Raw genomic sequence first — 13,789 nt, forward strand, 5'->3', positions numbered from 1 at the left:
TCTTCAAGGAAAAGTGTGTGGTGGTATGCCCACCATTAGAAACCTCCCTGCATCCACCCACTTCTAATGGTGGGCACACATGAAATGTGCCAACAAATATAAATATTTTCCTCGCCGGCTGTTTTCCACCTTCAACTCCCTGCTCTCTCTGCCCCCACCTCCACCGAGTACCTCACTCACCGCCCACGAGATTGCTAACCACTTCCAAAGCAAGATCGACGCAATTCGCAGGGACATCGCCACTGCTCAGACTTCCGCCCCACCTAGCATCCCTCACACGAAAACCCCCTCGACACTCCTCTCCTTCAACCTCACCACTGTCCAGACCTCCACCCCACCCAACATTCCTCACGCTAAAACCCCCTCAACACTCCACTCCTTCGACCCCGTTACCACCCAAGAGGTCACTAAGATCTCTGAAGCTCGCCTTAGCACCTGCCCCCTTGACCCTGTCCCCACACAACTCCTACGATCACCCTCCTCCTCCATCCTACGCTCCCTCACTCACATCTTTAATCTCTTCCTCTCTACTGGCACATTCCCCTCCACTCTGAAGCACGCGCACATCACTCCCATACTTAAAAAACCCTCCCTGGATCCCACTGACCTGAACAACCTTAGACCCATCTCCCTGCTGCCATTTACATCCAAACTCATTGAGCGCTTTGCCTATAATCGCTTAAGCTCCCACCTCACCGACAACAACCTCCTTGATCCTATTAATATATAGTACCCCCTGTGCTATTATACCGATAAAACGCTAAGCAGCCAGCACTTAAGTGCCACAACCCAGGCACCAAACACAGTCAAAAAATAGAAAACATAAAACAGTGCAGCGCTACAAATTCCTATACAAATGAACATATAATATATGCTAATCCAATATATCTCATCCCTTGTAGGAATATAGTACTGTGGTCACTCCCAGTGACATCTAAAATAGCGTTTGTTACACCACACCATAGGTGTACTGCCTGTGTGGATCCTAATAGGGTGCACCAAGATGGCACCCACGCTGGATATGATGTCACTGCGCGGTCCGTTTAGGCCCCTCCCACTGGCGTATCTATGCGTTACGTCACGATTGGTGCACGTGATTTCCTCAGGATATCCTGAGGAAGTCACGTGCACCAATCGTGACGTAACGCGTAGATACACCAGTGGGAGGGGCCTAAACGGACCGCGCAGTGACGTCATATCCAGCGTGGGTGCCATCTTGGTGCACCCTATTAGGATCCACACAGGCAGTACACCTATGGTGTGGTGTAACAAACGCTGATGAATAGCTGCATAAGTGTGAGTAGACAACTGTAGTGTGGCTTTTAATAAAGTAAACGGTTTTACACTATGTTGGATCTTTTGGCTTTACTGGGGATGCTTATGGAGAGGCACCTGTCCTAGTACCGGGAGGTATTAACTGGACACAAAACCTACCAGAGGAGGAGAGTCCCACCACTACTGCTGAGGAGGATTCCATGGTTTTGGAGGAACATAAAGAGGCACTTTTAGCTCATTGGTCCTGAGGGGCCTGGGCAGGAAGGTGAGGGGGCACCCCTGTCACTGTGGATTCACACTCAGTTTGGAGCACCTGCATGAAGAGTTGTTGTGTTTCACTTATTAGGACACTCAAGGACTTAGTATTTTAGATGTCACTGGGAGTGACCACAGTACTATATTCTTACAAGGGATAAGATATATTGGATTAGCATATAATATATGTTCATTTGTATAGGAATTTGTAGCGCTGCACTGTTTTATGTTTTCTATTTTTTAACCTCCTGATCCCCTACAATCTGGCTTCCGTCCTCTACACTCCACTGAAACCGCCCTACTCAAACTCACCAACGACCTGCTAACCGCTAAAGCCAATGGCCACTGCTCAGTGCTACAACTCCTCAACCTCTCCGCGGCTTTCAACATGGTCGACCACCCCCTCGTCCTCAAAAGACTATACTCTTTCGGCCTCAGAGACTCCGCTATCTCCTGGCTCTCTTCCTATCTATCACAACGCTCCTTCAGCGTTACCTATAACGCTGCAACCTCCCCCTCACTCCCCCTCTCTGTTGGGGTCCCCCAAGGTTCTGTCCTCGGGCCCCTTCTCTTCTCCATCTACACCTCCTCCCTTGGTCACCTGATAAACTCCCATGGCTTCCACTACCATCTCTATGCCGATGACACTCAAATCTATCTCTCTACCCCTCGCCTCATCCCTTCAGTCTCCGCCCGAATCACTAGCCTTCTGAACGACATTTCAGATTGGATGTCACTTCACTTCCTCAAAGTAAACCTTGCCAAAACCGAGCTCCTAGTTTTCCCCCCAGCCCGCGCCCCCCCGACCTCTCCATCACGACCGACAACACCACCATCAGCCCTACCCCGCAAGCCAGAGTACTTGGTGTCATTCTAGACTCCAATCTGTCTTTCCAGCCCCAGATCCAATCGCTGACAAATTCATGCAGACTCCACCTCCACAACATCTCCAAAATACGCACATTCCTAACTCCAGAAACTACAAAGCAACGCGTTCACTCCCTTATCATATAACGACTTGACTACTGTAACTCCCTCCTTGTCGGCTTACCCCAACACAGGCTAACCCTGCTTCAGTCTACTCTGAATTCTGCGGCCAGACTCATCCACCTTACTAACTGCTCCGTATCTGCCACCCCCCTCTGCCAATCCCTCAACTGGCTTCCGATTGCCCAACGCATAACACTCAAAATACTAACACTGATGTACAAAGCTGTTCATAACACTGCCCCAAACTACATCACCGACCTGATATCCATCTACCACCCAAATCGCACTCTCCGCTCCTCACAAGACCTCCTACTCTCTAGTTCCCTGGTCTCCTCCTCCCATGCCCGCCTCCAGGGCTTCTCCCATCCTCTGGAACTCACTACCCCAATCCATCAGACTGTCACCTACCCTCCTCACCTTTAGGCGCACCCTGAAAACCCATCTCTTCAGAGAAGCCTACCCCGCCCTCACCTAACTGCTGATCTCCTCCGCTCCCCCCACCACTCCATCCCCCACTGCTATTTCCTCCTGTACCACTCTCCCCTCCCTCCTAGATTGTAAGCTCCAAGGAGCAGGGCCCTCGAACCCCTCATGTATTTTATTGTATTGTTACTGTATTGTCTCATGTATTGTCTCCCATTGTAATGTACAGCGCTGAGCAAACTTTTGGCGCTATATAAATACAGTATAATAATAATATTTAGACTACTACAATAAAGAACATATTTTAAAATATATAATACTAATAATAATATTCAACAACTATATTTTTTTTTGTTTTTTTTTGTTTTTTTTTTTAATTTTTTTGTTTTTTTGGGTTGTTTTATAAAGCATTAAATACTATAACTTCTACAAGACAGGAAAACTCTTAAAATATATAATACAATAAATACATCTAAGCTGATAATATTAATAATAGATCTCTATAATACCATTCTCCTCATCGATCACGTAGTCGATTCCATTGTCATCTAGAAACTCTCTCATACGGTTGAAATCCTGGTTCCCTCGCACGATAGGAATGTTCGCCCGGCACATGGGACAGGTAGCACTCTGTTCAACCCATTGTTGGAGGCAGCGGTTGTGGAATTGGTGATCGCAGGGTAGGGTAGTATTGGCGTCTCCATCTTCACAATCTGCTAAACAAATGGTACAGATTACCTGCTCCTCGCCGCGAGGCTCCATGGCCGGTGCTCCCTGTGGCTCCATAGCTGGTGCACCCTGTGGCTCCATGGCTGGTGCACCCTGTGGCTCCATGGCTGGTGCACCCTGTGGCTCCATGGCTGGTGCACCCTGTGGCTCCATGGCTGGTGCACCCTGTGGCTCCATGGCCAGAGCTCCCTGTGGCTCCATGGCCAGAGCTCCCTGTGGCTCCATGGTCAGAGCTCCCTGTGGCTCTGGGTGGTGCTCAGCAGCCCTGTTGCGGTCTCTTGGAGATCGGCTTCGGCTGATGGCGGCGTCCTCCCTTCTCTGCCGATGTTGCGCTCTGGACCTCGTCCGATGAGCTATGGGAGACTCTCCGCCCTCCTGACGTGATGGCCTTCCACGAGATGGACGCCGTGAAGATCTCGGCATCCTGGTAGTAATTGATGCCGGAGTACCTGAAAACAGCTTAAATATATCTAATATTAAGTAGAAAAGGTACAATTTCTGGGGAAATTGTGTTCTTGCCTGCAGCAGTAGTCTACAAGTGCAGTGGGCGGAGTAGCATTTGTCACTCTGCTGGCTGCTCACACACCTGGGTTCCTATGGCAACTCACTCTACAGCAAGGGCAGAGGAGTGGGCGGAGCCTCTGTTGACACAGCTGGGTTGCTATGGCAACTCACTCTGAGAGGCATTTTTATATACACACTGCTCCAACTTGCCAACTTCACTGGCGATTGCCATCTTCAAACACTTGTAGTTTTAAAAGTATAAATGCTACCGTGAAAAGGTTTATATTGTTAGAATCACAAGAACCAGACCTAAATTTTGATGTATAGTATGTGTCTGAAATATTAAAAATGAATGCACAGTCGCAGTTTAAAAATGTCCCTTAAAATTTCAGGTGACTGTGAGTGAAGTTTCAATGAAAGTCAATGGGAGGGGTGAGTTGCAAACAAATGGTCATATTGTGAAAACTATCAGAACTATGGCTTAGCCGTGAACATTTTTAGTGACAGCAGGGTTAGCTGAACGTTTTGATATAAGATATGTGTAGGTGGGCTTGAAAATGACATAGTGATGGCAGTTTACAAATCATGTTCTGATTTTTCCTTCCATACTGTAGCTTTGTCATTTCTCACTCTAGTTGCACCATTCATTCCTATGGGAAAATTTCACCACAAAAACCGCGATATTTCGTGAACGATTCGGCGAAACGTTCCACAAAGTAATAGCAATCCGATCGGGAACAATCCGCACGTTTTGATATATTACTTGTCTTTGTAGTGTAAAAACTGTGGGAGGAGTTAGCGTGGCAAATTTGGCTATAGGAATATATTTGTGAGATAACAATAAGTGATCTTTGCAAGAACACTGAATTACACAGGATTGGGGCCATTCAATGGTTATTATTGAGTTCTGCCACAAGATGGCATTCTCAGGTGTAATACCGCTCCTCGCCATAGATGTCTCCCTTCCCAGTCGGCTCTATACAGAGAAAACGGCGGCCATCTTTAGCTATGTAAAGTCTATGGGAGGCGGAGGAGAGGAGCAGCTGAGAGGGGAACAGGAAAGGAACGGCCGGGGCGGGGATGATGGCCTCCCGGGGGGAGCTGAGCTGAGCAGGTGAGGAGGACAGAGGGCAGGAGAGCTGGGTAGGTGGATGGAGGAGGCCGGGGGGCTTTGTGGAGAAGGCTGGGGGGATTGTCTGTATAAAAAGTCTGATAGGAGGTCATGTCTGGAGAAGGTGGGGGAATAAGAGGCACAGATATAGCTGGGGCTCCCCAACCTGCCCCCCAGCGTCCCCCCCACCTGCCTCCTCAGCGTCTCCCCAATTTCCCCCTCAGCGTTATCCCCCCCGCCCCATTCAGCTTTATCCCCCCCACACCCTCAGCTTTATCCCCCCCCAGCTTTATCCCCCCACACCCTCAGCTTTATCCCCCCCCTCCACACCCTCTGGGTTATCCCCCCCGCACCCACTTAGCTTTATCCCCCCCTCCGCCCCCTTAGCTTTTCCCCCCCCCCACCTTTTCCCCCAGTTTCCCCCCCCAGCCCAGTGTTTCCCTCCACCTGCCTCCCCCAGTTTTCCCCCAGAACACTGGGGAGGCAGACTGTGGCTGACCCCCCCCAGGCCTGCACAGGGTACAGCTCACTGAAATCAAAATAAAAGAAAAACAAAACTGTGTGACTGGCCCCCAAGTTGTGGCCAACAATGCCCTGAGTGTCCGAGTTCTCCAGTCCTCCCACTTCTTCCACAAGTCTTTCAGTGCCGCATTCCTGGGCCGTCCTGGTGTCATCCGGCCCTCAGAGTGTAACCAGTCCTCACCCAGGGTGCGTTTTTTTAGGTCATGTGGCAGAAATGTGCTGGTTGTTAAGAAGTGGCCGCCCACCGGCATCCTTCACAGCCAATCAATAGCTGCTAGTTAAAGGATAAGTTCACTTTTTATGAATAAAAGCACTTTTTTTTTAAAATTTTCTGGTGAAAAAAAAATGTGCACTTATTTATTTGTTTCAGGAGCCTGTAAAGCTTTGTACCAGCAATCAGCAGATGGCTGATTGCTGGTACTCAGCAATCACGGAGATCACCAGATGCGCGCTGCTAGGGGCACGCGGGAGGGCGCGTTCTAGGAGGATGTCGTATGACGCCCTCCCAGAACTGGACAACTGCGCTGTAGCCTTTATTCGGCTATAGGCTGGTTGTCAAATGGTTAAGAAGCCAGTACCTGATGACGTCCTTAACAACCAGCTATTCACCAATATGCTTTGCAATGCAACACATTTAACACACACCACAAAACGCACAGCAACCGTGGTATAAACGTGTGAAATATGCATATGTGTTTTTGCCGCAAGTCAGCGTGAAAGTAGCCTAAGTGATGACACAGCCCCTGTGATGTTGCTTGTCACATGGTGTTTTGGGAAGTAAACAGAGGAAGGCTTGTGAGAGTGAGAACCTATACTATAGATCTGTGATCATGTCATTAGAGCAAAGGTGTCTTCACATCGCAGCATTTTAGGATACTGAGAATATTCGTTAGAATGCACACGTGCCAGAGGTGTCCCCAGGAAGGTAAACATCAGTATTGTATTAACCGCTTCCCGTCCACCCCATAGCAGAAGTACTGCTACAAGACGGCACGGGTGCACAAAATCACGTGTATATACCTGATTTTGCATTTCCAGGTAGGGGGCGCCCATGTGCCCTACCCGCGTCACCATTCGCGGCTGCAGCTATCAGTCACCGGGTCCCAGTCGGTGTTTACTCACCGGCACACGGTGATTGCCGAACATCTCCGACAGTGAAGGGGGGGGGGAATGGTTTGTAAACAAAACAGTTCTCTCCCCTGTCAGCTCCTGCCCACTGCTTTGCATGGCTGTGCAGAGCACTAACACACAGCCCCATAGTAACACAGAACACAGGTTAACCCTTTAATTGCCCCACATGTTAACCCCTTCCTCCCAGCTGCCATTAGTACAGTGTCAGTGGTTTTTATTAGCACTGATCACTGTATTGGTGTTCTTAGGGATGTCAGTGAAAACAGGTCAGTTCCACCCAGTGTCAGAATGCCCACTGCAGTCCCGCTATAAGTTACTGATCGCCGTCATTACTAGTAAAAAACAAAAAATAAAACCCAGTATATATACCGCCATTTGTAAACACTATAAATTTCACGTAAGCCAATTAATTTACACATATTGGGATTTTTTTTATAGCAAAGACATGGAGCAGAACACATTTTGGCTTAAATTTGTGATGAAATGTGATTTTTAAAAAATTTTTACTGGACATGTCTAAATGTCTAATAGCAAAAAGTCAAAAATATTGGTTTTTTTTTTCAAAATCGTCACTTTTTTTTTTTTTTATTGTGCAAAAAATAAAAATGCATAGGCAATCAAATACCACCGTATCATTGACCAGCCGTAATGCAAAACAATGGCCTGCTCAGGAAGGGGGTTAAATCCTCTGGAGGGCAAGTGGTTAAAGGTTAATTCACCTTTTGTAACATGTTACCCCCATATTCAGAGTGTAACATGTTATGAAAGCACTGGCCCCCGCTCCCTGCAGATCACCAGCTTTGTCAGCTAGTGAGCGATCTTCTCCCCGATAGCTGTCAAATGTTTAAAAAATGTGGCCGTGCGGGGCTCCATTTGCCTGGTCACATCACTCCTCTGTGAATGAGAAACTACTAGTCCCGACAGACTTAGCGGCTGTCAGTTTGTAGTTCTCAATGAACTACCACGGCACTGTGGAGCACTGGGATAGTTCATTCAGTCTTTCTGTCAGTATATCTGCTTGCTTGTACATCCTGTATGGGGTGAGCAGATGTACTGACAGATCTGCAGGAGACCTGCATGGCATCAGTGATCTGCCTATCGCTGGTGCAATGCTTTCCAGGCTTCGGCAGCAAAAAATAATGCACATTTTTTTACCTGCATATAAAATGTGCATTTTTTTATTTTTTTTTATCAAAAGGTGAACTTACCCGTGAACTAAAGGGCTTTGGAAGGTGAGAATACCGGCAGCAAGTATTATGGAGTATTTTAATTCTTGGGATTAGAAAGCCTTAATGTATAACTAAAGGAAAAACTTTTTTTTTTTTTTTGGGGGGGTAGAGAGGAGAGGGATTAGAACACCTGTCAGGTTTTTATTGCTGTCTTTGTCCCTGAGAGATCCCCCCTCTCTATGTGTCCTGTTTGCCATTATCATGGAAGGTAAATGTAAAAGAAAATCCCAAATTTTGTGTTGTCCCCAGAAAAGTAATAGAGGGGAAATCTTCCAATGAGGGACCCCAAAGTATTCCCTTAATTTTCAGGGATTTTTTTGACTTCCTGTTTTGGCTATGGGACAGGAAGTGAAGGTAAATCTCCCCAATGGGACACAGATGGCAAAAAATAAAACTGACGGGGGTTATAAATGTCCAAAATGAAAAAGAAATGTTGCCTATAGTTCTACTTTATACCCCTATTAAAACATTGAACTCTTTCTTAGCAGGATCAGTGATGTTCTCGCCTATGCCGTCCCTTCACCCGCTTGTCTCCCCCCCCCCTTGAACTGACATCTTAATTGTGGTCACCCAGCTGTGACACCTTTTGGCTTCACAGCTGGGTGCCCACTGCACGAGGTGTACTGCACCTCCCGAATGGTCCGGCAGTCTTCTTGGACCTGTAAAGTGTCCTAGAAGACTGTGGGGGGAAGGAGGAGGGCATGCTAGAACCAGGGACCCGCTCCCCCCCCCCCCCCCAAAAAAAAGTGTAAAATGTGGCAGTGGAGGGGGTAGGAGGCAGACAAACAGAGCTGCCCCTTTTGGTGGAGCTCCCTTTAATATATCTATAAATTATTTTTTTTTAAATGCAAACAGTAACTGAAATTTGATTTATTATCAGCTTCTTGAAGTCAGCAGAGATCAGACTAAGGGGGGGGGTGCTGCAGCAGTGCAAGGGACCAGTTGATTGTGCTCATGTGCTGATAGGAGGAGAAGGGGAAGTGACAGAAAGATTCGGCTTTCTGCTTCTCTCTTTACTGTTCAGTCATAGGCTAGGGGAAAGGCAAGACCTGTAAGTGTTAGTTATCTGCAGCAGAGAAAAATGGGGTTCCTGCTCTGACAAACAGTACTGTGCTGTGTGGCAGAGCTGTGTAGATTTCAGGACTGGAGGGATAGAAATATAAGTCCTTTGTCAGATAAGACCTGTATAAATATTTCAGCCATATGTTTGAGGTTAATATTATATAAAGGCTGGTATGTGTGAAATGTATTTATATATTTTGTTGTTTCTTTTTGTGTATTTTTCTCCTGGTTTAAGGTTTCTGCTGGTTTCTCCTTGATCAGTGATGGTCCAGTGAGCTAAGCAGTGTGTGAGATGATTAAGTAAGAAGTTGGGACCATGGGGCAGAAGAAAAAGCCATTTCTCAGGTTACTGGATTACCTGGTGATCATAGGCGCAAGGTAAGCCATGGTTCCTTTTCATGTTTTATCACTAGAGTACTACAGCAGGCATCACTCGGGCAGTTTAGTTCTATAACCAAAACACACTTACATTGTCAGCAGCAATCCACTGCCTATCCAGAGCTCCTTTTTATTCTTAGTAATTTCAGATCATACACTAGAAGGATAGATGACATTTTAGCAAAAATCAATATTCCATCTCTCTGTTCTCTCCTTTGTCTTTGGCTCAGAGACAGCAGCGGGAGCCATTGGCCAGTGAGGAGGAAGCCGGGCTAGGCTGTGCTTTGTGAGTCAATAGACACTCAGAGCTGGCTCTGCAGTGAACCTGCACGAGTGCTCCCATAGCCAGTGGCTTGCTATGAGGACACTTGGCAAAGGGGGAGGAGCCAGGGACCCGAGGGGAGCACAGAGCAGGTAAGTATGACATGTTTATTATTTTAAAGAAAATAAAATGGGTTTAGAATCACTTTAAGTTGCTGTTTTGAGACAATTACAGGGGATTGCCATATCTGTTTTCCTTTTGAAAATGTAAAAGTCAACACATTCTTCAATTTAAATCAGCTAAATACATTTTGGATGCTTCAAAACAAAAGTATTGTAACAAAAAAAAAATATTTTGTCTAGTGGTACATAGAAATGAAAATTCTGGTGCCGAAAATGAAAATTCAAAATGCACTTAGCCGAGAACCGAAATGCACAATTTTTAAACATGAATATATATTTTTTTGAAAAAAATACACTTTGATTAGAAAAAAAACAACAATATATACCTCAATTTTTTTGTAAAATATGAAAGAGAATTTTACGGCGAGTAAATAGATGCCCAACATGTCATGCTTTAAAATTGTGCACGCTCTTGGAATGGTGTGAAACTGCGGTACTTAAAAAATCTCCATGGGTGATGCTGTAAAAATTTCTACAGGTTAGCAGTGTAAAGTTACAGAGGAGGTCTAGTGCGATAATTATTGTTCTTGCTCTGATGTTCGTGGCGATACCCTCACACGTGGTTTGAATATTGTTTACATATGTGGACATGGCCTACATATGCGTTCACCACTACGTGGGGTGACAGGGACACTTTCAACTTTTTTTTAATTTATTTATTTTTTTTTGTTTTTTTTTTTGCACTGTCCCTTTAAAAAAATTGTTATCACTTTTATTCTTATCACAAGAAATGCATGCATCCCCTGTGATAGAAATAATTAGTGACAGGTCCTCTTTATGGAGAGATATGGGGTCAATAAGACCCAACATCTCTCCTTTACAATGTAAAGAATTGGATCAAAAAAAAACCCATTGATCTAGTACTTTAAAAAAAAAAAAATGTCCGTAACCGGAAGTGACATCGCTCCGGTCCTCCAAGGGCATAGAGATGAGTGGAGGCCATCTTTCCTTCACTCATCTCTATGCCCAGCGCCGGGATCGATGGTTTCTCAGGTGAGGCTGAGAACTCCCGAGTGGCGGCAGCGAGGGGCGGGGTTTTTTTGGCACCCGTATCGGTGCTTTTTTTCATTTCGGCCGACGGCCGAAAGGGGTGTTTTTGGCAGAAACGCTTCGGGCCACTGAAATTTCGGTGCATCCCTAGTTTGGTCCACTACCTGCAATGCTGCTGAGAAGGACCCTTTCTCGCTGTGTGGAGGCAACGGTTGCCTTTCAGAGATCTGATACACCCACTGCTGAGTCAGAGACAGAACTCTCCAATCTGCAAGGTGCATGAGTGTCGCTGATCCCAAAGCTATAGGTCTGTCCTCTGCAGAACAACTGCTGCTTCCACAGAAAGAGCAAGGGTCCTTCACTGCAAAATGCTGTCAGGGGAAAAAAAGCTCAGTTCACGGGAAAGAAAGTACGTAAATTTCATTTGGGTTCAGCGTTGCATGACCACGAAATTGTCAGTTAAAGTAACGCAGCGCTGTAATGCAAAGAATGGGCTGGTAAGGAAGGGGGGGGGGGGGGTAAATCCTCAGTAGGGCAAGGGGTTAAATATGTGTTAACCTCAACACAGTGTACCATAAATAATCAAATGCAAACTGCTCATATTACAACATTGTGTATACATTCGATAAACATAAAGTAAACCAAAGAATATGTAAGTTAAAAGTTCAAAAAGATAATACGAAGGTGTGAAAAGGGCCAGTGGTTTGGTACTTGTAATAACATGCTCCACTTAACAGTACTGTTGGTGCCCCACATGGACCAACACTCACCCTATGTAGGTGACCAATTATCTCTAGTATGGTCAACAGCACTTGTGGTGTATTCCCCTGTACAATCATCACAGTTTTGTTTATCCGGGTAGTATGCAGCACACCAGATGAATCCACTCATAGAAAGGATTCCCCCTCTATTTTTACTACATTCTCTCGGGCCCTTAGTAATGTGGGGTCCTTCAGTTGTTCAGTGGCAAAATTTTCCCTGTGTACTTCTAAGTCAAACACTAGGGGTTGTAGGCTCCTCCCTAGGCTCTGTTTTCCCTGCTAATACTGGCAAGGGAAACACAGGCTCAATCCTCACCCTCAGAGGATTCCCTAGGACAGTGGTCGGCAAGCCGCGGCTCGCGAGCCACATGCGGCTCTTTACCCACTCTAATGCGGCTCTTCTGTGTGCCGGGCGCCTGCTCCCCTCCCTCCTCTCGGTCGGCCGCTCCCCTGCCTCCTCTCGGTTGGCAGCCCCAAAAGTCCGCGCGGACCTTTTAATCCGGCCCGCGGATGTGGCTGTCAGGATGTGTGTAGGCGGGGCAGCGTGCCGAACGTGAGGGGAGGGGAGCTAGGCTCCTCTCACAGTCCGCCCTGAAGACCCGAACGGCGCGGGAAGACAGCGAGAGGAACGCAAAAGGTAAGTGAATTGACACGGGGGACTTGGCTTACTAGAAGGGGGGGGGGGGAATAGTACTGTGGGGGATGAAATACTATATGAGGGATGAATTACTATATGGGGGGTGAATTACTATATGAGGGATGAATTACTATATGGGGGGTGAATTACTATATGAGGGATGAAATACTATATGGGGGATGAATTACTATATGGGGGGTGAATTACTATATGAGGGATGAATTACTATATGAGGGATGAAATACTATATGAGGGATGAAATACTATATGAGGGATGAAATACTATATGAGGGATGAAATACTATATGGGGGGATGAAATACTATATGGGGGGATGAAATACTATATGAGGGATGAAATACTATATGAGGGATGAAATACTATATGAGGGATGAAATACTATATGAGGGATGAAATACTATATGAGGGATGAAATATTATATGAGGGATGAATTACTATATGAGGGATGAAATACTATGAGGGATGAATTACTATATGGGGGGATGAATTACTATATGAGGGATGAATTACTATATGAGGGATGAAATACTATATGAGGGATGAAATACTATATGGGGGGTGAATTACTATATGGGGGGTGAATTACTATATGGGGGGTGAATTACTATATGAGGGATGAATTACTATATGGGGGGTGAATTACTATATGAGGGATGAATTACTATATGAGGGATGAAATACTATATGGGGGATGAATTACTATATGAGGGATGAAATACTATATGGGGGATGAATTACTATATGAGGGATGAATTACTATATGGGGGATGAAATACTATATGAGGGATGAAATACTATATGAGGGATGAAATACTATATGGGGGGATGAAATACTATATGGGGGGATGAAATACTATATGGGGGGATGAAATACTATATGGGGGGATGAATTACTATATGAGGGATGAAATACTATATGGGGGGATGAAATACTATATGGGGGGATGAAATACTATATGAGGGATGAATTACTATATGGGGGATGAAATACTATACGGGGGATGAAATACTATACGGGGGATGAATTACTATACGGGGGATGAATTACTATATGGGGGATGAATTACTATATGGGGGATGAATTACACTATGGGGGATGAATTACTATATGGGGGATGAATTACTATATGGGAGATGTATTTTCAGTTTTAAAAATGTGGCTCTCAAAATAAATTTCAATCATGGTTTTGGCGAGATTTGGCTCAGTTGAAAAAAAAGGTTGCCCACCACTGCCCTAGGATAACCTTCAGGCTCTGAAGGACCATTTAATGGGAAATCTGGGCCATTCTAGAGCTCCCAGAATTTTGGGAAATCCCTCCCCACAATG

General features: G+C 45.8%; 1 long non-coding RNA gene across 10 annotated transcripts in view; it reads left to right on the forward strand.

Moving 5' to 3' along the window:
- The window catches only part of LOC149455897 (uncharacterized), a 363,195-nt gene that overhangs the window by 190,830 nt on the left and 158,576 nt on the right, over nucleotides 1-13,789 (forward strand). For 9 of the 10 annotated variants that reach the window (XR_016314014.1, XR_016314016.1, XR_016314010.1 and 6 more), the window contains one exon: nucleotides 9,467-9,609. This is a non-coding gene — a long non-coding RNA (uncharacterized LOC149455897). Of the gene's footprint in view, nucleotides 1-5,201; nucleotides 5,291-9,466; nucleotides 9,610-13,789 lie in introns of those variants that run through there. The other variant, XR_016314019.1, reaches the window with a different exon arrangement.

This window comes from Staurois parvus, unplaced genomic scaffold (assembly GCF_062004578.1).
Source record: "Staurois parvus isolate SC_StPar_1 unplaced genomic scaffold, SC_StPar_1.0 ptg000385l, whole genome shotgun sequence".
NCBI lineage: Eukaryota > Metazoa > Chordata > Amphibia > Anura > Ranidae > Staurois > Staurois parvus.